Below are 24,578 nucleotides of genomic sequence, written 5' to 3'. Positions count from 1 at the left end.
CCAGCCTGAATCCAGCTCCACAAACATTTATTTCCACACTCCAAACACAGGCAGCCCTACCAGGCCCAGCTGTGTGCTGGCCCCACCCCAGGCATCACCTCCTTTAGCCTCTCCAGGATCTAAAAAAGTAACACATCTTTAGTATGCATTTCAGCAGAGACTGGAACCCAGGTTAGTGGGACTCCACAGCCCACATCCCCCACCCTGCACCAGGCTGTCTCTTGGTTTTGTGTATGTAAAATTCCCTAATCGGCACATCTCTCTCACTCACCCTCTTCTCTTAACTAACCAGCAACTCTCCCAGCTTATCACAGAAAGTCGGCATACAAAGTAAGATATAGAAGTCTTCCTTTGGTGTGAAAATTAGCAACCCAAATAAAGGCTTTAAGGGCATTTAGAAATAAAATATTGCACAGCACAGGAAATTCCAATATCCTTCCAGGTGAGAAGAGGAACTCCAACAGGAGCTAACACCTAAAGGGCACAAGCCAGACAGCAGTGTGTTTTGAGAACAAAGACAAAGACATTTTATCATTAATCGGTCAGTCCTTAGGATTCTGTCTCCAGTTCCTATCTTCGACACTAACAAAGAGAATCCTAGATCTGTTTTGGTGCTTAGATGGCAAAGTGATGGGATACCCCTACATCTCAAGAAAGGCAGATATACTGGGTGTTGTTATTAAGTTTCTGGGTCCCAGCAGTTCCTGGGTTTTTAGGTGGGGCTTCAGAGCACGTACTTAATGGGTAACATAGAATGGGAACAACTCCTCACCACTGCCCATGTCCTATACAATCAGCCCATGAGCTATGACTCCCAAGGGAACCAGAGTCCTTCAACTTGCAAGCCCAGGAGGGGCCCAGGGAGCCACCAGGCTCCACACCAGGCGCTCATTTAGAGACGAGATCTTAACAGCATGTATGATCAGAACACTACCCAACCCCACAAATGAATTAAATGAACAAAATGAAATAATGCGCAGGAAGTGCTAGACAGCAATGCTGACATGAAGGGAGTTCTCAGTGGGGGAACTGAAGCCAGAGGTCTTAAGTGTCCACGGTGCCTGGCCCAGGGCAGTCAAGCAATCCCATCCACTGAAGGACTAGATGCTGAGTTGCTCAGGGACAATGTTGCCTGGAGACAGAACTGGGAATGAGAATCTATGTTTCCTGAATGTCTTCCAACTGCTTTTTCCATTAAGTAGAACCACCCAGGTTCCACTTGATCCTGGGGCTGAGTGAAATTACCACCTTTGTCTCCAAGGCCAGAATGAAAGAGTATTCTTCTACAGTGGTTGTCTACAAGTCCATCATCACAGGCTTTTAAGCTAGAAGCTGTAGGTACTACAAGGCCATCCATGATGACATCATAGAGCCATGTCCTATCAGATCATCAGAGGAAGGGGGCCGGACACAGCAGGACACACAGGGACCCTGCCAGCAGGATGTGAGGGCAACGCACCATTCAAGAACTCAGTTCTCTGCTTTTCAAAGCAGACACCTGAACCATCTTATCTGATGGTCACAATAACCTTATGAGAAGGCAAGCATCGCCACCCCCATTTTCCAGATAAGGGAACAAGAACTAGCCTAAGAGCACACCCCGAAATGGAGACCAAGAGCAGCAACAACATGGGGTCCGCAGACATCTAGTTCAGGGCCCCCACCAGGCTTCTGAGAATACCACCAATTCCAACCAGCTGGCCGCCAGCCATTCCCAAACCAGGATCTCATCTCCGACACTGCATCAGCCCCAGTAGTACTCCAGTGATAAATGAAGACCCACAGACAAAGAGAAGCCTACTGCTTTTCTTAATCACTTTGTTTCGTTCTCCATGAAATGTAAAACTGAACTTTGTTTGCATGCATCATGTCCCCAGCATGCCCCCAGTGCAGAATGTTAAAACCTCATCTCTAATTGAGATGGGACCACATCGGTTCTAAGCAAGTTCAGGAAGGGAAGGAGGCCATGGTTTCGAAGGGGAAGCCAAGGGAAACGAAAACAATGCCTCTCAAAGAGATGTCAACACGTCTGCAAAAGAAAATGAATTCCAACCATGATAAAGGTACAACGCTGTGCACCCTGCCCAGGAAACACCCCGGCTCCACCAGCAAAGACAGAACCCCTTCAGACTGTAAGCAAGGCACCCGTCTCAGACATGATGACAGGCACGGAGGTCAGAGGCTGTAGAAAGCAGTTTAGCACTGTGTCCTGCTATTAGATCAAAGCTAAATGGTGATTTAGGGGAAAAAAGATGGAATCATGATTCTATGTGTAATTGTTTCCACATCTAATGAGAAACTCTGCTGTGCGTAGGACTGCCCAGCTTGGCTCAGGGAGCGTGTGGTGCCAGATGGAACCACTCTCTGCAGAGAGTAAACCTTACCATCCCCATAGCAACTCCACCCGTGCTTCTAAAATGCTTAAAAAGACACACATCAAATTGTTTTCCACAATGTTTCAGAAACTGACTTTTTATTCCACACCCTGAGGAAATCAAGTTCACTGGGAATTTTCTTGTTATAAAAATGATCATGGTAGGAAATATGGAAAAGGTGAAAAGGCAGAATTTTTTAAATCACCCTTAGTACTATACTGGAAGACATCTATTTTTAACGTCCCGGTGCAATTCCTTCCGGTCTGTTTTCCGGATGGAGGTGCATGTGTATGTGTCATTTAAATCAGATTCCTGATGGAGGCAAAGACTGGAGCTTGGCCCTCAAGAAAAGCCACCCACCCTGGGGCTGGACATGTGCGGGTCAGGCAGGACTGCAGAGGTCCACGTGGTCTGGATGGGAGGGAAGAACCTGTAAAGCAAAGAGCTTGCCCCACCCACGGCTGCCCTTCTCATTCACAAGCAAGGCTCCCGTGTGATGATAGACCACACAAGCTAAAAACCACTCGTAGAAATAAATTGCTGTACTACTTGCCACTATTTGGAATTTGTCTTATTCGGGTTTTTTGCCTTGTTCCACTAGGTACTTAGTTTTCACATCCTTGTGGATTTTAAATCCAAGGCAAGAAAATAAAACTCTAGAAGATGTAGCTAATCCCGGAATAAAAGCACAGTCAGATGTCTGGAGGGTGAGTCAGACTTCCAGGTAACTGTCAAACACTTAGTCTTTTGTGAAAAGATGGAAGAAAGACTCACAGACCACCGTTTTCTCCATCTTGAACTTTTCCTGATCCCAAGAACAGAAGAAAACAGCTGAGGGGAACCAAGATTGTAAAAGAAACACACTGAAGAGGAAACGTGTACCTATGATGATTTTACTAAAATTAATAAATCTGATGATCTTTTACAGTTTTATCAATTTTCTTGAAACATAAATAGTATCTAATTTATCTATAATTTATTTAGCTAGCAAGTTAAATGGAGGAGGAGAGAGGGAAGGCAAGAGTCTATCTGGAAAACAACTGCTTCTCCTACTCTCAGCCCGTAGTTTACCTTGGGAAGAAACAGAAAAACAGAGCTTTAATGCAGGTGAGTAGAAAAGCCCCAGGAGGGAAGGAGTGGGAGGGGTGACCGCGAAGACGTCGCCCGGGATGTGTCCACCTCTCTGCACCCCTTTCCCTTCTGCCGCTGTACTTTAGCCCTTCTGGCAGGTCTTTCTGTTTGCACTGAGGTCTGACCTGACCCATGGGAACTGAGGTGAGACACCCAGCACCCACAAGTAGCTCCACCCAGGAGGGAGTAGACCGCTCAGCCCAGCAGCATCGTGTCCGCTGCTGGCCTGCACCCCGCCCGAGTCCGCTTGGTCATGCTCTGCGGTCCCCAGGCTGCTGCTGGGCACCTCCTGGGAACGAGAGACAAGGCAACATGGCTCCCTTCCCGCACTTATTTTCCAGTGTGGGGGGTAACAACCTGCACGTGAACAGATGGAGAAAACCGGGGCAGGGTCTGGGCAGGGCCTGAGGTCAGGGACAGCCACCTGAGGAGGGTTACCCAACTGAGGACTGAATGAAGTGAGAGACAGATGTGTGGCCCCCAGGGGGCAGTTTCAGCTGAGCAACCACAAAGGCCCGTGAGGAGGAGCCACAGAGGAAGGGTTGCCAGACCCCAGAGCCCCCAGCAGAGGAGCTACTCAACAGCTGGGCTGAGACTAGACTCCGGGGGTGTGGGGGGGGCGGGGGGGGGGGGCGGGTGGCAGTCAGGAGACTCTGGTCTGAGTCGGGAAGGGACACACTGAGCTGCGAGCAGCCGTGCCAGTGACAAGTGAGCAGGTTTGGGTAAAACTTGGAAGACAGAACAAACAGGATCTGTTGATGGATTGAGGTGAACTATGAAAAAAAAGAGTCAAAGAGGACTCCAAGATGTGTGACCTGAATCACTGCGCAGACTGGAACGCTGTTACCGAGACAGCGAAGGGCAGGTGGGAGAAACCAAAGGGACGATGGGGATGGGTGTGGTGGGAAATCAGGACATCGTTTTTAGACACGGGTTTGGAGATGCCCAATGGATACTGGAGATGCCCAACAGGCAGTCAGATATGAGTTTGGACTTCAGAGTTCAGGGGTGAGATCCTCTATGTAAATATACTGTTGACTCTTGAACAATGTAGAAGGTAGGGGTACTGACCCCTGTACAGTCGAAAATCCATCTCTAACTTTTGACTCCCCCAAACTCAACTATTAATAGCTGTTGACTTTGATTAACACTTATTCTGTATGTTATATGTATTCTATGTCATATTCTTAAAATAAAGTAAGATAGAGAAATGAAATGTTATTAACAAAATCACAGGGGGGCACGTAGCTGGCTCAGTTGGTAGAACATGCGACTCTTGATCTCAGGGTCATGAGTTTGAGCCCCACACTGGGTGCAGAGATGCCTTAAATAAACAATTTTTTTAAAAAAGGAAATCACAAGGAAGAGAAAATATATTTAATTTCTAGCAGTGTACGGTATTTACCAAAAATAAATAAATAAATAACCCACACGTAAGTGGCCCAACACAGTTCAAGCCTGTGTTGTTCAAGGGTCAACGGTACAGCCAATTTCAATACATGCAAAAGAATTCTGCCTCTAAGCTTTCCAGATGTGGGTATAGGGTTCCAAGTTCAGAAACCTTCTCCACTGACAGATAAGGGAGAGACTCCACTGTGAACACCAACTCTGAGACTGGCCTTCCCTGGCAGCTTTGCTTGGAGGGCCGCATCATAGAGGTCGGGAGACCAGGGGCTCAGACACACCTAGAGAAGGCTGTCAATGAAACAGCACTGGAGGGGCGCCTGGGTGACTCAGTCGTTAAGCGTCTGCCTTTGGCTCAGGTCATGATCCTAGGGTCCTGGGATCCAGCCCCGCATCGGGCTCCCTGCTCAGCGGAAACCTGCTTCTCCCTCTCCCACTCCCCCCTGTTTGTGTTCCCTCTCTTGCTGTCTCTGTCAAATAAATTTAAAAATCTTAAGAAAAAAAAAAGAAAAGAAAAGAAACAGCACCAGAGACAGTGGCAAAGAGTCACAGAAGGGAGTATTTCAAACAAGAGGGGACTCGGTTCTTCAGCCAGCGTGCAGAAGCAGCTACTCTGTGTTGGGTTCTGCTTGCCATTCCCCTGTCAACTCTGCAAGCTGCCGGAAGGGCTGCCTGACATCTTGCCATCTCCTCTCAATCAGCGAACAAGCCCATGAAGTTAACAGATCATGTTACCACTCTATTTTCCAACAGCAGAGAATATATCCGAATGGTACAGGAGACAAGTTCACTTTCTAAAGGATGGAAAGAGCTCATCCCATCAGCACCACCCTCAGGGCAGACACCTTCCTCAGAGACAGGGCCACTTCATTACAAGCTCTCCACCTAATTCACCCCGTGCAGCTACCAACTGAGCCTCAGTCCTTATTGATCACGAAAACTAATTACCTAAGGAAATCAGAAAGCACTTCATTTGCCACCTCAACTATTGAACGATAACTAAACCACTGTCAGTGGGAGTCCAACCTGGGAAAAGCCAGCAGACCCTACAGCCTCTGTCTCTATCATGGGCCTAGGACTGCAGGGAGCAGGCCTCGAGCACTGGAGCTAGGCAGTCTCCACACGTGGTTTCAGGGAGGGAGGGTAGGACGCAGCACTTGAGGTCTGCGGAGAGAGAGCAGAAAACTGCAAAGCAAGTGTGAACGGCGGCGTGAATGACTTCCACTTGGAATACAAGAAGGGAATCAGAATACTTGGCAGCCACAGAGGAAGAAGCAGAACCACACACAACAGTAAATAGCTGAGTGGAGAAGAGGTAGAGGTGCAAACTGGGCAGAGGCGGCCAGGCGCTGGCCGAGGGCGCAGCCTTATGTAACCGTGACAGAGGGCCCCAACTCGGAATGAAAACGATTTTGCTAAAACGAGAGAGACAGAACTGATGGTTACTTGCCTGCAAAGCTGAACAAACGGATACCACGAGAGAAGCCAAAACCACCTTGAGGAAAAAGGAGCACAAGCTGAGGACAGAGATCCCAAGTGCACTGGACCCAGAGCATGTAGGACGGTGTGCGGGGTACCTGCTCCCCCGTGACCAACGGCTGGTCACTTCAGATTTGCCGGAACCTACTACAGCTTTTTAAGTGCCACAAAGGGCTCACCAGCAAGCCTCCCTTCCACAAAGGAGAAGAAATGAGAGGAGCCTCCCACATCCACCCGGGCCGCCTGCACACTTGACTTCCGTGGGGTCTCTGGTCTGCACAATCCATCTGAGAAAGGACTGTGTGGTTTGGCTGCGCTCTTGAATTGGATTTTGAGTGCTTTAGCCTAACCTCTCAAACTTATGTCGACTGAGTGTCTGCCCAGCAAGCAAGGGGCAAAGCCTTGGTCCCAGCAACTGCAGAAAATACCTTGCCATGGGGCTTGGACAATGACAGAGCATCTCTTTCCCATTAGGTTTTGCACATTAAAATAAACTCCAGTCTGAATTCCACATTCAGCTAATAGCCACATTAGAGAAGAGTAAGGAACAAATCCGTTAATTACAGTTCTGTGTACATTTCATTAATTATTTGTTCCTTAAAGCCAAGGAACCTGAAATTAGATACTGTCTGTGAAGAGCTTTAAAAAGTTACAAATGTTTTGCAAATAGCATTATTATTACCATGTGAAAGTGATAAACCTGGCTTCCTGGTATGAACTGCATGGAGGATGAAATGTAAGCATTTTGTGAGATGTGGACAAATATTGAGTATTAAAGAACCGCAGTCAAGACAGAGTATCCAGTGCAAATAAATAGGTAAGGAAATAAGATAGAAGGCAGGTCTCCCAACAGGCTTGTTTCTCCTCACCATTACTGGCTGTTGATTCGGTTCTCAGCAAAGATGGGAGGAAGCACTCCACAGCAGAAAGAGTCCTGCCTACCTTAATCCAGTGTCATGACACAAGAACAAAAATGATAATGACAACAGCTAATGTTTACCGGCTCCGATAATGACAGAGCCTCCAACAGACTGGTGTTCGCCAAATGCCCCTCCATGTTCCCCCGCCTTTATCCACACATCCACACCCTTCCAGCAAACCTTTCTCTTCCCGTCCTTGCCCATCTATGGAGGCACGTGTCAGCTGCATTTTTTCCCCCACAAATCCCTCTTGCCCTTCCACCTCTCCCCCATGAGAGCCCCTTTCACTAACACCATCAGCATGGAGCTCCCTCCCCTCTGCATGCTGCCTCGCCGACTACCACCACCATGTGTCTGACACTCAAAACTCTGGCCATAATGTTCAGTCTCTGAAGGCAGGAGAAGAACCCGTCTTTACTTATCCCTGCAGCCCCCACGGCCTCCTCGGCATATTAATGGAACTTCACCATTCTCATGGATGCATGGGGCCCCTAAAACTGTGCCCCTACTCAGAGCATGAATAATCTCAACGTCTTGACGATTATTTCTCTGGGTCAACAAAGCAGTCCTATTAGCACTTCATACTACCTAAAACGGAGCGCAAAATCCCCGCCCCCTTCACCATACTCCAACAGCTGGAAACTCAGGAAAAGGTACCTGCAAAAGTGAGGGCAGCAAAGTGGCAAAATATGGCACACGGATACTGAGCTGGCAGCAAACACTAATAATTTAGAGATTTCTTCACCAGGCTCACCCCTTCATGGGGTAGGTGCAGTCGGAGTTCTAAATTTCAAGAGCTATATGCATCATTACTGACCTGTGAAATAACCAGCCCCTTCCTTGCTCACCCTTAACACCTGCTTTCTCTCTCATCCCTGAACACTTGTTTCCACTGCCCACCAGTGGTCCCCCAATTTTTTAAAAGACTCTTTTTTTACTTCTGGGGCACCTGGGTGGCTCCGATGGTTAAGCATCTGCCTTCAGCTCGGATCATGATCTCCGGGTCCTGGGATCGAGCCCCGCATCGGGCTCCCAGCTCACCAGGGAGTCTGCTTCTCCCTCTCCCTCTGCCTCTCCCACTGCTTGTGCTCTCTCTCTCTCTTAAATGAATAAATAAAATCTTCTTTAAAAAAAAAGATTTTTTTCTTTAAAAAAAAGTTTTTTACTTTTAAGTAACCTCTACACCCAACGTGGGGCTCAAATTTACAACCCCGAGATCAAGAGTCATGTACTCCACTGACTGAGCCAGCCAGGCGCCCAGGTCCCCCAGTGTTTTAAGCATATACTCCTCTGAGCAAAAAAGTATGAGCACACACATGGGTCACATATATTTATTTATAAATCATCACACATTTACTGCATTAAATATGTATTAAATGCTTATACAAAGAAGTTTGAAACTCTGATATTTGCCTTCTAGAGCCCAGTGCACATAGCTTTCTAGAAGCCAGTGACTGTGAATACCCTCTCCCTGCTTGTCCACCTGGCAAAACTGTGTTCTTCCGCAGGTCTCAGCCCAAAGTCAGCCTCTCTCTGAAGTCTTCCTTGGCCGACCAGAGCAGACCCAGATGTCCTCCTCGCTCCTCCAGGCCCTTTATACCTCCCAGTGCCACCAATACCCTGCTGAGGCCATCACCCAGGGCGGCAAGCATGTGGGCACCTGCTTTCCAGCAGTGTGGGGACAGAGCCAGTGCCTGGACATCACAATGCTCCACAAGAATACAGAGCAGGGAAGGAAGGCAACAGATGAGACCATCAGAGCTCACCTTCAGACCCACTCTCTCCATGTACAAAGCCTTTCCTGACTCATGGCTTAAATAGGGTTTCCCACTCTTAACTTGAGACCTGATTATAAACTGCCCGCTCCCATTTGCTGGGTGCTTCCTGTACACTTAGTCTATCTTGTCTTTGAGTCTCCAAGTCCCCAGAGGGCTTGGGGAGCTGGGTCTCTGCCACACTAGGCTGGGCAGGTGCCTCACAAGTACTTACCTGACTTCATAATAGCTGCCATTTACTGAGCACTCTCCCAACTGGTTTGCATATGCATTATCTTATTTAATCCTAAAAGGTGGGCAAATGGTTGTTTTATAGAAGGGCAAACAGATCTTCCCAAGGTCGTGCAGCCTCCCCAGGGCTGGGTCAGAAGAGAGCCCGGAAGATTCAGCTATAGGAGAGGCAGAGGGAAGCACCCCCCTTACAACACATCTACTGAAATACCTCCACACACACTGTGGACAGTGGGCTGCTGCGGGCCCTGTGCTCAGGCCCACGTTGTTGCCCTGACATTGCTTCCTCAGGTGGGTCACGGGCAAACAGCCTGCTGCATGGCAGATGCCAGAATGGAAGCCACCCGCTTAAGCACACAAATGTGCCCCAATTTTTAAAATCCAATATATAAACAATGTTATAACAGTAAAAGGGTGCATTCACATTGCAAAGTACTGCACTGAGAGTTCCATTAAATAACTCCAACTCCATTTAATGTCCAACTGTATTTATCAGAAAACAAATAAGATTTCTCTGGATTAAATTTACTACATAATTATGTAGTTATGACGGTATATGTACAATATTTAATATTTTTACATTATTCTTCAGATAAAAAAAAATTTTTAAATCCCAGGACCCACTTCTAGTAAACTAAAGAAGTAAAGATTTTGTAAAGTCCCTCTTCTAAAGTAAAGATTTTGAATCTCACATTTAAACACCAATAGGATGAAAGCTAAATTCTGTAAGGGTACAATATTTATCTTAATAACTGAAGTAGCAGAAAAACAAACATTCACCCAAGCCATCCATCTGTAAATATTACCTCCACCTTTAAAATTATGCACGCATTATGTCCAAAAAGGCCCTCTGTCCCTCCTAGAAAAACATTCTGGCATTTTATCATTCTGCTGAAGGAGCAAGCCAAATGCAGGGAGGTCAAATTAAACAAAAGTCTGTCAGCTCCCGTACACATCAGCCAACAGCAAACAGAAGGAAAGTACACAAGGTGTATTTTTCAGTCACCCAAAGTGCCCTGAGTAAATGTTCCAGCAAACTCTTCAATAACATCACTAGCACGCAACTCCCTGGGAAACTCCTAGCCAATTTCAGCAAGGGACCCAGCACAAGCTGCTGCCCTAAAGATGCTGCCTGACCCCTCATGGTCAGACCACCCGGGGGGCCACCAACCAGCCCTCCCACACACTGGTGGTCTTCTGCACACTCCATTTCCAAGGCCTTGGCACCGTCCACACTACCTGCCACGGCAAGAGCAGGTGTGCACCTAGAATGTAGCAGGGGGTTGACTGCATGGCCATCGGGGGAGAGATGCAAGCCGAGAAACAACTGCCCACGCAGAGTGGGGCACCATCCATGCCTGAGGTGCCAGGCGCACTCACCTGAGCACAGAGGAGAGGACCCTGCCCACCGCTTGCCAGGCCATGCCCCAGATGGGGCACACTTCCACCACGCACCCCAGAACACAGTTAGCACCCACACCTGCTAAACAAATGCATGAAGGTGAGTGTGAACACAACAAGCTAAGTGGGACTGGCCCCAAAGACGCGGATGTTACGTTTTGCTCCCTCCAAACAGCATTGTGAATGGGCTCCCCTTGGGCCAGCCGGTCCCAACCTTCCAGCAGAAAAGGCTGCCTTTGGAAGAAAACAAAACTGTTCTGCCTTTACTTAATCGAAATCTACTAAGATGGTTTTTCTTTTCTCTCAAGCTTCAGGAGCAATCAGCTTAGCAGGCCAGACACTGCTGATAGTTGCATGTGCCTCCAAAAGGGCATAGGCCTCTGCTAGAAGCAGAAAGTGGCCAAACCCGTGGACGGAAGGAAGGGAGTGCCCTTCACAGGGGCACCACCGTCAAGCGCTGTGCATCAGTCGTCAAGTAAAACACACGAGGGTGAATTCCATGTTGGCACCCTTGGGGACAAGGCCATGGAGGAGGGCGATCTTAGAAAGTGGTCCTTCGCAAGGGAAAGAAGTGACTAAAGGAGATGTCACACCATCTTCAAGCAGCTGGCTACTGAATCCACTCTCTGTCCTGGACCTCACTCTTCCACTGCGAGCCCAAGTTACCCCGTGGGGTAGGGTGGGGATGCAGGGAAAACCAGATGCAGTCCTTGGCCAAAAAATCCTCTACTTTTATTTTAAAATATATGAGATTATTTAGTGTCCTTAACCTACCTAACTAGAATTTATTTCGAATTTAAAATAGCACAAAGATCCTAGCCCTCCCTGAGGAGATCATCCACTAAATCACTGTTTGCCCATAACAAAACTCTAGAAAACAGCAAAACTCTTCTCACCTATGATCCAGATGATATAGACCTAGATTCTTACAACAAAAAGATGGAAAGGAAAATTTAAACATCACAACATTTACTGCCCACTTTGCAAAGATTTTTTTCATCAGCACTGGCAAGGGTGCAGCCACCCTCATGTCTGTGGGAGTACAAAACGCCCCATCCTTCCTGAAAAGCAAGCTGGTGATACTTCTGAAGGACCCTCTAAAAGTTCTTATACCCAAGATCCTCCCTTTTAGCAATCTATCCAAAGATAGATCAAAATGTCCAATGCAGTATCATTTATAATACAGAAAACAGGTAACACCCTCAATGTTCCAAACAGATTTTTTTTAAAATAACAATATAACCACAGAGTAGAATGTTAGAGTTATCAGCAGTGGTACTTCTGGAGAACATTTAAATAACATGAAAAAACGTTCAGGGTAAAATACCAAGTCTGAAAACGTACGTAAGTTCTATATATAATTTTATAATACATCAGTAAATAAGCCTAGAAAGAATCTACTAAACTATTAACAGAGGTCTTCTAAAGGTAGTAGAATCAAAGACAATTTCGGGCATTTTTATTTTCTTCTTTGTTTCTTTTTTCTTCTTTGTTTCATTGTTTCTAATTGTCCTCAATAAGAATATGATCAGGAAAAAAAGAATTTCAGAGACTAGATCTGTGGCAATGGTTTCAGCCAGGCCTAAAAGACTCTGTGGAATAAAAAGTCAGGTTCAACTAGAGTGGGCGGAGCTGGACTGGCAACCCGTGCACCCAGGCCTCCATGTCTGTCCTCGACAGGCCGTGATGGGCACGTCCCAGGGGTTGACGACTATGATGCACTCTGGGACACGCCACATGAAAACATGGGTGCTCGGTGCTATGGAGATGGGGAGGACAGAGCATAGACCAGAACAGGAACTTCCAGAGGACTGCATCAACCAACCCCGCAGGAGGACAGCATTTGTCCAACCCCATTCAGGTGACTGCAGGGATCAAGTACCCCACAATGTGTGGACACCATAATACATTCTATAGGGGACAGTGCCATCCCAGTCACCTGGGTGAGCTCAGGGGCTACAATGGATTCCCATGGATTCCTGTTCCTGCCCCACTGCCGTGGGTTTGCAAAGAGCTGAAGAGCTGTCCTGCCAGGCCCAAGGAAATCAGCATCTCCTAAGAACTCCCTGCGAGGTCCTGTAATCCCAAACATGTAATCCCAATGTAATATCAAACATTTAAGTTTGTCCAAAATGGACACTATTTCACAAGTACACATCGACACATGTGGTTGATTAATCTATGCCCTCATTGATCAAAATAGAGAATCTTAAAGATAGGATTATTTTTTCATTTTTTTTCTCAAATGAGGGAAGCAAAGGGAAACGAAATGGTAGCATTCCACGTACTGGATGAGCTGGATCCTTCTAAGTGAACGAACAACTGAGTAGGGCCTCATCCAGCCTCCCCCTCAAGACCCACAGCAGACAGAGGGCTTCTCCTCCACCGGCCTCAGTTCACCCCCTAGAAAACAGGTCCTAATGCTTCAACAATTGACACCCAGACAAGACTAACGAAAGAGGTTTTTAAGGAATGGTGCAGAATACCTCAGCCAGGAACACTGCTGCTGATTTTTACTTCGCCTGTCTTTCGAGGGACTCAAGGTTCAACGTGGACGAAACAAAGCCACCAATGGTACAATTCTCCAAACCAAGGCTCTTGTCACCAGCATGATATGCACAGAAAGCAGAGGCTAGAAATAAGAATGGGGAATGGGGGTGAGGGGAGCATAATGAGAGCCACAGATGAAGGCAGGAAGGAAGAAGAAAGGAGCTTGCTGACTGAGCAGTCACCGGGACCCGTTCTGGAACAGGAGAGAAAGGGCACCATCTTCCTCCACCCCACTGGTGAACAATCCCTGATGAAGAGTTCTGACTTGGGCCCAGCCTCGGTGACCTGGAGTCAAAGCCCAGACCCCAAGTGAGAGAATGTCTGGGTTGTGTCTGACTCCACCCTTTATTTACCAGAGGTGTGACTCTGGGTGATTTCCAGACTTTTCCTACAAGCTGGGGATGCAGCAGTCCAGATGTCACAGGGCTGCACTGAGGACTAAATTAGTTCATATATGTGCAACACTAAGAACAGCTTGGCGCATAGTCAGTGCTATGCAAGTGTCTGGAACTACCGCTACTATTCTCTGACCAAGTGCCCTAGTGGAGGCGGGCCCGCCACTGGTCCAGGAGCCCTTCCAAAAGCAGCCTGGCCTTTTGCCATGGGCTCTCCACTCCCGCCTTCCGGAAACCATGAGATTTTACCATGGAAATCCCCTCCCCAGCTCTGTGCAGAGGTTGTAGGCCCTTGGGACCCCAGACAATGAAAACCATGCCTGGCTGAGACTCTACCAGCCATAGGCCCAGCTCATTTCTGGAGAATGGTGGCCATGCACAGGAACTGACAAGGCACAGCAGGAAGCCGGCCACTCTGCAAACCTGGGGGGGGGGGGGGCAAGGAGTCCACACACCTACACAGAGGGTCCTTGCCACACCTTTCTTGGAGGACTGACTAGCCAAGAGTGGATGGGATGGATCCTTTCTGCAAAATGGATGCAATGGTTTTATTTGCGGAGAAATTCTAGGTCCATTTAGGGACCACGTGGCTGAGGACACACAGATGTTGGCTCACGCCCACCTCATTCCTGACCTTAACGTCCCTGGAGTAGTCCAGGCCCTGAATCTTGTCTGCAAAGAGAAGAGCAAGTCATTTGGCAGGGGCCCAACTTAGGAGGTGGCTTTGTAATGCGAGCAGTGTGTCCACTAACAACTAGAGCGAGACCATTAAGTTCATTACACCTGTCACTCTGCCAACTGACTATCCAAACTGCCAGAGATGAAAGTACATTATGCCCAAGGAGTGCCACCGAGCCCCCTCCCCGGGGCCGCCACACACACTTATCTCAGACAATTTGTTCTCAATGTCTGCACCTGCAGAAAGAACGCAACTTGTAAACAGCCTGAAACTTGGCTTTGAGAAAACTTAAGGCCTGAGCAGCTAAGAACAAAGTTTAGTTTTGTCTGCTGCAGGTCCCTGGGAGGAAGACTAGGTGCCATGCCCCCTGGTGCACAGGGAAGAATATGGTGGGGTGAGAGGAGGAGGGGAAGGGGAGGGGAAGGGGTCAGAGCTGCCCAGCAAAACGAAGGACACACAGCTGCTACGTGCATTCTGCCGCCCTGCAGCATTGCCAAAAATAAAAGCGAGACACACCCTTTTCGTTTCCGAACCAAGTCACAGAATTCTAGGCAATAGGCAGAGGCCTTCCTCCCAGCTGCACATCCAACAGGCTCCCTGGGTGCGCAGCGCCCGGACGCCGGCTGCAGAGTGCGTTTGCAGTGCAAGCGTGTTGCAGACAGCGGTAATTTATTTATCCCTGTCATGTAACATTAGCAATCTGTCTGGAGCTTGGCAAGCACCAACTTGCACTGTCATATAAACTGTCTGACAAACTTAAAGTTTCGTAAATGGTTCTCTTCCAGCAGACAATAAAGCATCATAAAAAAAAAAAGTTGTCCTCTCTCTTTCTGTTCCTTTTCTCTCTTCCTCTTCTAAAAAAGGGCTGGGAGGGGAGAAAAAGAAAGAAAAGCCACAACAAAAGAACCTATGCAAACAGAAATGATCCCTCAGCAGGATTCTTAACCTTGAAAGTCTCAACATTTTTCCAATGCCAAGTAAATGAGTAAATAAATGGATGGGGGAAGGGGTGGTGTGGAGGGGGTCAGTCATGAGGGGGTACAGAGCAAAATCTGCAAAACAAAAGTACAGTCATTAAAAATTAATAAAGGGTGTGGACATCAGCTCCCCACCCCCTTCTGCTCATGGGGATTTGAGCCAGACATTCTGCATCCTCATTAAGTGGTGTCTGGCAGGCTGCCGGAGTTTTAGTGGGTTCTGGGAATGCCAATATATTAACCAGAGGACTTTTTGCATACCCTTTAGAGTTTTTATTCTAGAAAAGTCAACCATTTGGCACAGTGTAGCCTTATTTTTGTTCGGGAAAGCTCTCAGCTGCCAATCAAGAGAGAAATTATAGCTATGTTCTTCGTAATTTCCAAGACCTATCTGGAAAACAAGCCTAGTGGAAAGAAAAGTCCTCACAAAAACAGCTTAAAAGGCCAAAGTGCCATTTTTAGTGGAAATTCAAAGAAAAACAATCCATACTTAAATCACATGGATATGAGACAACACAAACACTATTTTCAATTCCTCTTATGATAGAGGAAAAAAACAATAGTAATGGGAATATGAATCCAGTATTTCTGTAGCACTTAATAGTACGGGTGGTTGGGGCTGTTGCTTTAGTTGCCTAACAGTGAAACAAATAACGCCACACACACACAAAATTTCCCCTAAAAAAGTGGCAGGTCTTGTAGCCTAAATTTTCAAGGCAGAAACTTTATGTTCCTATTTTAAAAACTTAAGATTCATGTTCCATGCACACCCATAATATAGGTCAAGGTGTAATTGTAGACTAAAGAATCCCACGTAGGCAGAAAGTCACTCTGACACTAGAAAATAATGGCTTCCAGAAGAGTTTTCTGAGACAGGAAGAAAGGGAGAAAGGGAGGAAGGAAGGAAGGAAGGAAGGAAGGAAGGAAGGAAGGAAGGAAGGAAGGAAGGAAGGAAGGAAGGAAGAGAGGGAGGGAGGGAGGGAGGGAGGGAGGGAGGGAGGGAGGAAAGACTAGAGGAAGGGAGGAGGAGGAAGAAGAGACAAAAGGGCAAGATGGGGCTACAATGGCAATTTTGCTACTGTTTACATTTAGTAGCCATGTGTCTACATCAAGTATGTTTAACATTTCTAAAAACCTTCCAGGTTAATATGGAATAATCTTTTTATAGCTATTGCTCCTTGAGTTTTCTTTCTTCTCTACTAACTCTCACCCAAAAGGACAGACACATCATAGAAACTCCATAAGCGCAGATGATTAAACATGAGAAGAAATATGGCAAGGATTACCAGAAAGATTTGACTAGCAAGTGTCACAACAGCAAGTGTCCCTGCCCCAGCCCCGAGAGTGCCTGGCTTTTATACGATGACACAGAGCAACCCTCTCGAGCCTAGACCACGGGGTGACTGAGAGCTAGGTGAAAGCAAAGGGGTCCAGACAGAGTTTAAGGGTCTCTGCTTGACATCAGGACAGAAACTACCCTCATAGAGCAAAAGTCATTCTCAGCTTTCTATGATGCCCTGTCCAGCTGGGAATTGCCCCTCCAAGCAGCCTAGATGAAAAACAGACAGTGTCCTATGAGCTACAAGGCTACTCTGCCAGGCTGCTAAGTCAACCAAGACTACAGCACAGTCCCAAACTGTAAACACCTCTGCAGACCGGTCCTTGCTCTCAGAGCGCCAGGCAAGAAAACTATTCTTAGAACACTGTCAGCAGTTGGGGGGAAATATTTGTCTATGTATGTATATACTATGGCAGAGGCGGGCGGCGGGGGGAGCTTTGATTCTCAAACTATGTGCCAACAAATTGGCACAAAATCCCTTAATAAGCAGGTGGCACTGGCTGGATTCCTCTGCAGGACTGTGGTCATGCAAACCAAGCCCCCAAGAGGATTCAAGAGACAGTCCTAAAACCCTGTGGGAAAAGTCTTCTCCATAGTAAATACAAACCTACATGAACTAGGACCATGGCCAATGACGGCAAACTCTTCCAAGGGCAACAGAAAAAAATATTAAGAAATTGAAAGGGTCTTTTAAAACAAGGGAGGAAGGTAGTTACAACTCCATCACAGCAAATCCTAACTGGCATTTACCGTCTTAGTCCTAACAGTGTGTTCAATGTCAATTGCAAAGTGAAGCTCTTAAAAGAATTAAGCTTTCAAAGATCATGAGGAATTTACCCATGTTTTAAAAATTACTGCTTTGCAAGGGCCATCAAATAGAATTCAAGGGTTGATAGGAAACCAAATATTATAATTCAATAAATGTGCATGGGATGGGCAATATTCAGATCTACTCATTTGTCTACGTAATGACTCAAATTTGACATTATGATCTTTTACTGAACATAAAGAATATTGCAAGAAAACTGTGCGGAGTGCAAAGACAGATGTACAGATGACAGTAAATTCAATATAAATACTAGAAAGAACTAAATAGTCACATACAAAATGCAGAACATGGCTTGATGCAATGCCAGTTTCTCAGAGCAGACTCTACAGAACATTCCTTGTTAATTCAAAGCTCGGTCCAGAAGCTCCAGGGGAGATACAAATGGAAGAATATCTTTCTTGGCTAGCCTAACAAGAGGAAAGGGCCATTTTAAAGGGAAGTTTCCTAATACTAGTCATAAAGGAAGGCACCAACCTCCATGCCAGCCACGGGACCCATATATTTTTAAGGACCAAGGCTGCTCACCATCTCTACCCACCCCTACTGCAAGAAACTTAATTATAGTAGCTCTAGGAATCAACATCCTGTAACAGCTTATCTCACCTCACAGCCTACAATGCCTAACACATAGTAGGTCATCAGTGAGTATTTATCACAGTAATTAATTACCATTGCAGAAAGCAGCACTGTACCGTAAGTGGGGCCTGGGGATAAGAACCTGCCAAAGTAACTGCAAAGAAAGAGAAGGTAATAGATGGGACACAGAGAAAGAGAAAAGCAGCAAATCAAAATTATCCAATTCTAGCTCATTAAAAGACTCTTTGGGGAAAACAAAAATTAAGCTAGTTTATGAGGCCATTGCCACTCAGCAATCATTCCCGTGCCCGGCTAGGAGCAAGGAAGCCCTGCTTGCTTTAAAGGGTTTCTCGCTGTTGTGACCGGCGGCACCGGTGCCCCGCCAGCTAAACCAGGAACCAGGGCACTGACGGACGCGCCTTCTCCAGGTGCCACCCACCCACCACGCGTCCGTGCAGTCCTCCTGAAAATCTCTGCCTCAACGAGAAGCCTCTTCCTTTTGCAATTAAAATAAAAGTTTTGAAACAAGCAAATGCCCTCTCCGCCAGCACAGCGAATTAACCTGAACCGAGCCCACCGTCTTCCAGCCGCTTACTTACGGGGCGCGCCCTCAACGCCACGCCGGGCGGCGCACCGGGCAGGGGTCCCAGAGAAGCCTCCTCGCCACAGTGCAAAGTGGACCCCACAACAAAGGCAAGTGCTGAGCCCGGGCTGGGTGCTCGTCGTTTCCTGTTTATTCCACCATGAGAGTCAAAGAGAAATTCAACACACGCCTGCTTCCTCCGGGGCTCAGAGACCCAGCCTAAGTGTAACAGCAGCCGCCCGAGACAATCGACTTCCCAGCCAATGCCGGGAGCTCCGGGCGGCCCCGCGACCGACGTCAACGCGCGCAGGGGGACCCGGGCAGACGCCGGGTGAGGCGGGGGCCCCAGGGGCGCGAGACGCGGGGTGCCGAGATGCCGAGCCGCGGGCTGCGGGGTATCCAGCAGCGGGATGCAGGGTTCACGGTACGGCCCGCTCCCGCCCCTTTTCCTTACCGCAAACTCCCCAGCAAGGTCCTGCACAATCTTCCCGCTTCCCGCTGACCTCCAGTTCCCTCACCCCCGCCTGCAGTGGTTCGCTGACAGGCCCAAGGGAACCGAGACCTCAGTTTGGGCAGTTACCGCGGCGCTTACCCCGGCCTCCCGGCGGTGCAGAATTAAATCCTGCAACCGCAGGACACCCCGCACCGGGCACCGAGAAATAGGTCAGCAGTGTTCCTCCAGCAGAGCACACAAGCAGAGGCGCCGGGGCCTCGGAAGTGCTGGGTCGCCCTCCCCACACCCGCCCGGGGCGAGCGCCCCAGGACGCCGCCGTGCCCACGGGCTACACTGACTCAGACCTCGAGAACTCGTCTCCGGGGGACTCGCCGGTCTGGGGAGGACTCACGGGGCTGGGCAGCTCCCTCCGGGCCCCGCCGACGGCGCAGGCTCGCGGACGTCCCGTTCCCGGAGCGTCCTGTCCCCGCGTCCTCCGCCCCCTGCCCTCCCCAACACCCTCCCTCCCCCCGCCCCCCAGCCCCAGCGCAGCGCTGAACTTGGGCCAGACGCCGAGACCACAACAGCCACCTCGGGTCTGCACTCACCTGCGGCCGTCCCTCCGGAGTGGAGGCGGGGTACCGCCCGCAGTGCGGCCCGCCGGGCCACCGGCCCTTCTGGCCGCGGGGGAGGGGCGCGGGATGCGGGGCCGCCGCGGCGGGGGGCGCGCAGCGGGTCGGCGGGGAGCGCGGCGCGGTGCGCCGGGTCTCTTTAAGAGCCGGGGACCTTACCCCCGGGCCTCCCCCGCGCTCCCCGCCCCCCTTTCACTTTCCCAGGGACTCGCAGCCTGTCTGGCGGCGGCGGCGGCGGCTCCTCCCCGGCTCGCAGGGGATCCCCGGCCGGCCGCGGCGGCGCGCGGGGCGGGCAGGGCCAGCCGCACTCGCCTGCCTGTCCCGCCGGGCCCGGCCCGCAGCCTCCGGGAGGGGGGCGGGGGAGGAGGGAGACGGTGCGGCAGCAGCCGAGGGAGGTGTCCCGCCTCCCGTCGCCGGAGGGGGGGAGTGTTCCGCCTCCCGCCGCCGTCTGTCTCCAGCCGTAACTGTGCTCGCCGAGGCTGTGTCTGTCTCCAACTCCTCCAGTCTCTCCTCCCTCCCCATCCCCCTCCGCGGCGGGGGCCCGGCGTGCGGCCAGGCCCGCCGTACTGCCGGCGGGTGGGCCGGTCTCGACCCCGAGTGCACGAGCCGCCCCAACCTCTGCAGGCTGCGTGCACGGAGCTGGGGGCGTGTGGGCGCCGAGGCCGCGGGACCCCAAGGCTCGGCGGGTCCGGCCCGCTCTGCACATGGCAGCGGGCTCGGGCCTCGTGGGGCGCGCGCCTACCGCCGGCCGGACAGGGAACTCCAAGTGCCGAGAGACGGCTGGCTGGCGCGCCGGGAGGAGCGGGCTTGCCCCGGCTGGCTAAGGACGGTTTAGGAGAGCAGGCCGACTTGTTCCGTGCGCCAGTTACCTCGCGGGGTACGTGCGCCCAGTGGGCAGCCGGCCTTTGGGCGCCAGTCCCGAGACACACAGTATGGCTGCAGAACACGTATTGGGGCCCGTGAATCCTCCCTGGGACAGCCCCACCGGGCTCCTCCTGACCCCATGCGGTCACCCCCTTAAGGATTCCCTGCCCTTTATAAGGGCAATGGCTCCTTACTGGAAAGTGCGCTGGATTCTTCCTGTTACAACCCTTTCTCCTTGAAGGACCTACATCTCTCTTCCTCTGAAGGCCCTTTAGGACTTGAACTCCGCCTGAGTGCAGACAATATGCATCTTGTCCTCCAGAAGTAATAGCATTGACGGCCAAGGAGTTTGGGTACTGCCCTAGCATATAGCATTTTAACCCAATTTTATTACAGTCGCCAAAATTAGATAATTCCCCTCTGCCCAAATTAAACCCCCTGCAGACGTACCAAAATATACTAACCTGGGGTTTCAGGCAGGATCTGTGAGAGGTACAGCTAATTAAATTAATTTTCAACTTCCCATGATGTCAGAGAAGAGAATCTTTTGAAACCTATGAATAATTTGTCGGTAACATTTTAGTTAGTGAAATGTTGGCTTAATTCAGCTTTCTTTAAAGAGCTCTCTGCTCTCTTCTACTATCATGGTAATTATTACGTAGAATTTGATCAGTCCTCATATGTAATGTAATAGCTACCATTTATTGTGTCAAGCCCCCTACTAAGTAGATTGTCTTAGTTAATAGTCAGAATAACTGGGGCAGCCAATACTTTCCCATCTTACAGATGAGAAAGTTGAGGCTATAAAAGATTTAGTAACTTGTCCCCAGACCACCAAGAAATGGGTTTAAAATTCCTAACTGGCTGCATATGAAGTGGGGAATTGAACCATACTGCCACCTACCTACAGTAGCTTTGACCTCCAGTTCAGTTAAGCTCAGCCCCAGCAACAATGGATAGCATCTGTTCTAGGCCAGGCACTGCACCAGCACCAGTTGAGAATGCCCAGGTCCCAGGCTAACAGAGGAGCATTTAGACTACAAAGACAACTTTAAATCTGGCTGCTAGGGTAAACTTATTAAGTGAGCAGTGAGCTAATTGTTTAATACAGGCTATTGGAATGTGACAAGCATATACTTATTCGTTTATATTTCATGTACATGAATGCGTACCACACAAATAGCAACTCACATGCTATGGGGTTGGAGAAACTGTTCTTGCCTTCTTGGGGCAGAAAGAGAAATGACTTTTTCCTTCTAAATGAGAAACTGCCCATGGACAATGAAAAAGAATTTTTTTTTCTAAGACCACAAAACAATTTATTCTTCTATTTCAACTGCATGATTTCCTTGTGCAAGATTTAACCCTTTTAAATCGAGATCTGGGTTTTAAAATCTTAACCTCATTTTTATCATTTATGATGAGTCTTAATCTTGCTTTGACTTTCCTCATCTTCTTTAATTCATAACTAGAAACTGCAGGTCTCTATCTCTATTTCTAGAAAATAGCCATGGAAGGAACCTATCCCTGTATTTTCCACTTGGTCCTCCCTGTATTTGTTTTCCATTTCAGCTGTTCCCTCTCATACCCCTACATACACACACACACACACACACACACACACACACACATATGGCAATGGGAGAGTTGGAGGCATTTAGATATATGTTTGATCTCTGTAAAATTCAACATAATTATGTGTCAGCTTTACCCTGCCCATTAGTAATTTATCACATACCCTCCAAGGACTCACAATGCAGCTCAGAAGACCAGGACTTACTTTTGCTCAAAATGGCGGAGAATGTGTATTCCCATTACACAGAACTGTGCCTGACCCTCCCTAAGGACTCAAGAGATATCTGGGGAATGCATGGAGCCTACTATTGGGATAGACAAGTAAATAATATTGAGGTAGAATATCACTAAATTGGGTGAAAATCAACCAAAATTGGTTTCAAAGAGTAGGACATGAGAAAAATTCTTTCTCAGTATAAACCCATTACGGTTTACCTGGTATTGATTACCAACAATACTTACTCCACAGAAGGTCAGTCATTTAAGGAGACAAAAATAGAAAGGGCAAACGTGAGTGTAGAGGCTGCGTTTAGGCAAACGGGCTTGAGCAATGGAGTACAGAACGGGCCCTCAGCACCCACCTGGCTGACTACACACAGGTCCATCAGGTGACCTCCAGCTCAAAATATCCATAAGCCCTAACTAACCAATGGGCTACTTACAACCAGGCACAATTACCAAAAAAGGGAAAATTCCATACTTTGCCTGCCCTACCTTCTCATCTGCCCCCTTTACAAACAGTCCCCCACCCTTGCTTGGGGCACCTAAGTGGCTCAGTTGGTTAAGTGCCTCACTTTTGATTTTTGGCTCACATCATGATCTCAGGGTTGTGAGATCCAGCCTGCTTAAGATTATCTCTCTCCTTCCACCTCTGCCCTTCCACCCCCAGAAAAAACAGCCCCCACCCACTGCCTCCTTGCAGACAGCCACTCCTCTGCTGTCCTGCCCACCACTCCCTTGCAGTATATTCGGTAAATTCCTATCTCCTTTGTTCTGCCTTAGGTGAATTCTTTCAGGGCCAGTGTCACTAGCTTCTACCCCATCATTGCCCAACATTTGGAAGCCCCCATCCCATAAGGAGAGACACCACATTTAGACACCACAATGAACAGACGTTGAAAAAAAAATGATTCTGAGGACCCCAACTGACCACAAAATATATGTGAATCAGAGAACATAATTCTGTTACTCTGATCTCATGCATAACATTTAGATGAAACTTAAGCTATCCAAAATGATCCTTACTACTCTTTGTACTTTTTAATTTTTAAATAAGAAACAGAGAGGAGGAAGTAAGAAGAGAAGCTTGCATTGCAGGTTCTGCTGGGGAAGTGAGACTCCCAGTCTGGATAAATACTTACGACCCAAATCCATGGATGAGCTCAGCTCCAGGAGACAAGGATCTGTCCCTTATTTCTTGATGATGTCATAGGCACGTTTCATCATGTTACTCTGCACCATCAGACTGTCTCAGAGTTCAGTCTGTAAACCAGAGATATAATTCCTACCTCATGCAGTCTGTTGTGAGGTTGGCCATGTCCCCATCTACATATGTATGTAGATCCTCTCTGAGATCCTGCTGTCCCCACTGCTCCAGAACCCACGAATTTTACTCCTCTATGGGTGTAGGTTTTGTGTGGGAGGAAAAATAATTTCCCTCTACCCTTCTAGGTTCTTGGCTAAGACACTATTGTGATAAAAAGATTAACGAGAGAAAAACAAAAATTTAGTAACATGCCAAACCCCATGTACATGGGAAAGACCCAAGAAAACCGAGTAACTCTCTGAAATGGCCCAGGCCATGCCCCTAAAAAACATCTCCAGCTAAAGACAAAAGATGTAGGTAGGGGGAGACCAGTTATGGGAGGTAACCAGGAAAAGCACAGTAAACAAGGGTAGGGTTCTTATGCATATTTAAGTCTTTGCCTTCTTCATTGAGAACAGCTTTTGGAGACTCAGAGTCACCCTTCTCTTCCTAGTACAGAGAGGGAGACACCCTTACAAATGGAGATTTGTACATTACATGTTACACATGTAAATATCTCCTTCAAAAGAGTAACTTCTGCTTGGTTTTCAGAGCTTCTCTCATGCCTGCTGTTTTTAAAAAAAATAATCAGCCTAAAATAATCCTTATTCCAAAGAGGCATATTTGGGGGTAGTATATTCTGCTCCCCTTCAGTTTAAAATCACAAAAGACAGAAAGGAAAATGTTTTGCAGGCAACTTCTGCTTTCAGCCTTGCTGCAATACTCTTCCTGGGAAAAAACAAAAACAGTATCTGTTCTTTCTCCATAAAGGGAAGGAAAAGGAAAAATACAGCAAGAAAAAAAACATAAATGATTACTTCAAAGATCGCCCATCCAGGGGAACCTGGGTGGCTCAGTCGTGAAGCGTCTGCCTTCGGCTCAGGTCATGATCCCAGGGTCCTGGA

General features: G+C 48.3%; 1 protein-coding gene across 2 annotated transcripts in view; it reads right to left on the bottom strand.

Annotated features, from left to right (window-relative positions):
* The window catches only part of LDLRAD4 (low density lipoprotein receptor class A domain containing 4), a 439,821-nt gene extending 420,125 nt beyond the window's left edge, over positions 1 to 19,696 (bottom strand). For both annotated transcript variants that reach the window (XM_088019475.1, XM_088019476.1), the window contains exon 1: positions 19,686 to 19,696. The gene's annotated coding sequence lies outside the window, so the exon portion shown is untranslated. The remainder of the gene's footprint in view (positions 1 to 19,685) is intronic.
* Between the last annotated feature and the right edge of the window lie 4,882 nt (positions 19,697 to 24,578).

This window comes from Eumetopias jubatus, unplaced genomic scaffold (assembly GCF_037043125.1).
Source record: "Eumetopias jubatus isolate StellerSeaLion01/CBP00866 unplaced genomic scaffold, mEumJub1_p1.0 scaffold_16, whole genome shotgun sequence".
Lineage (NCBI taxonomy): Eukaryota > Metazoa > Chordata > Mammalia > Carnivora > Otariidae > Eumetopias > Eumetopias jubatus.
This window is presented reverse-complemented; position numbering and strand designations above follow the sequence as displayed.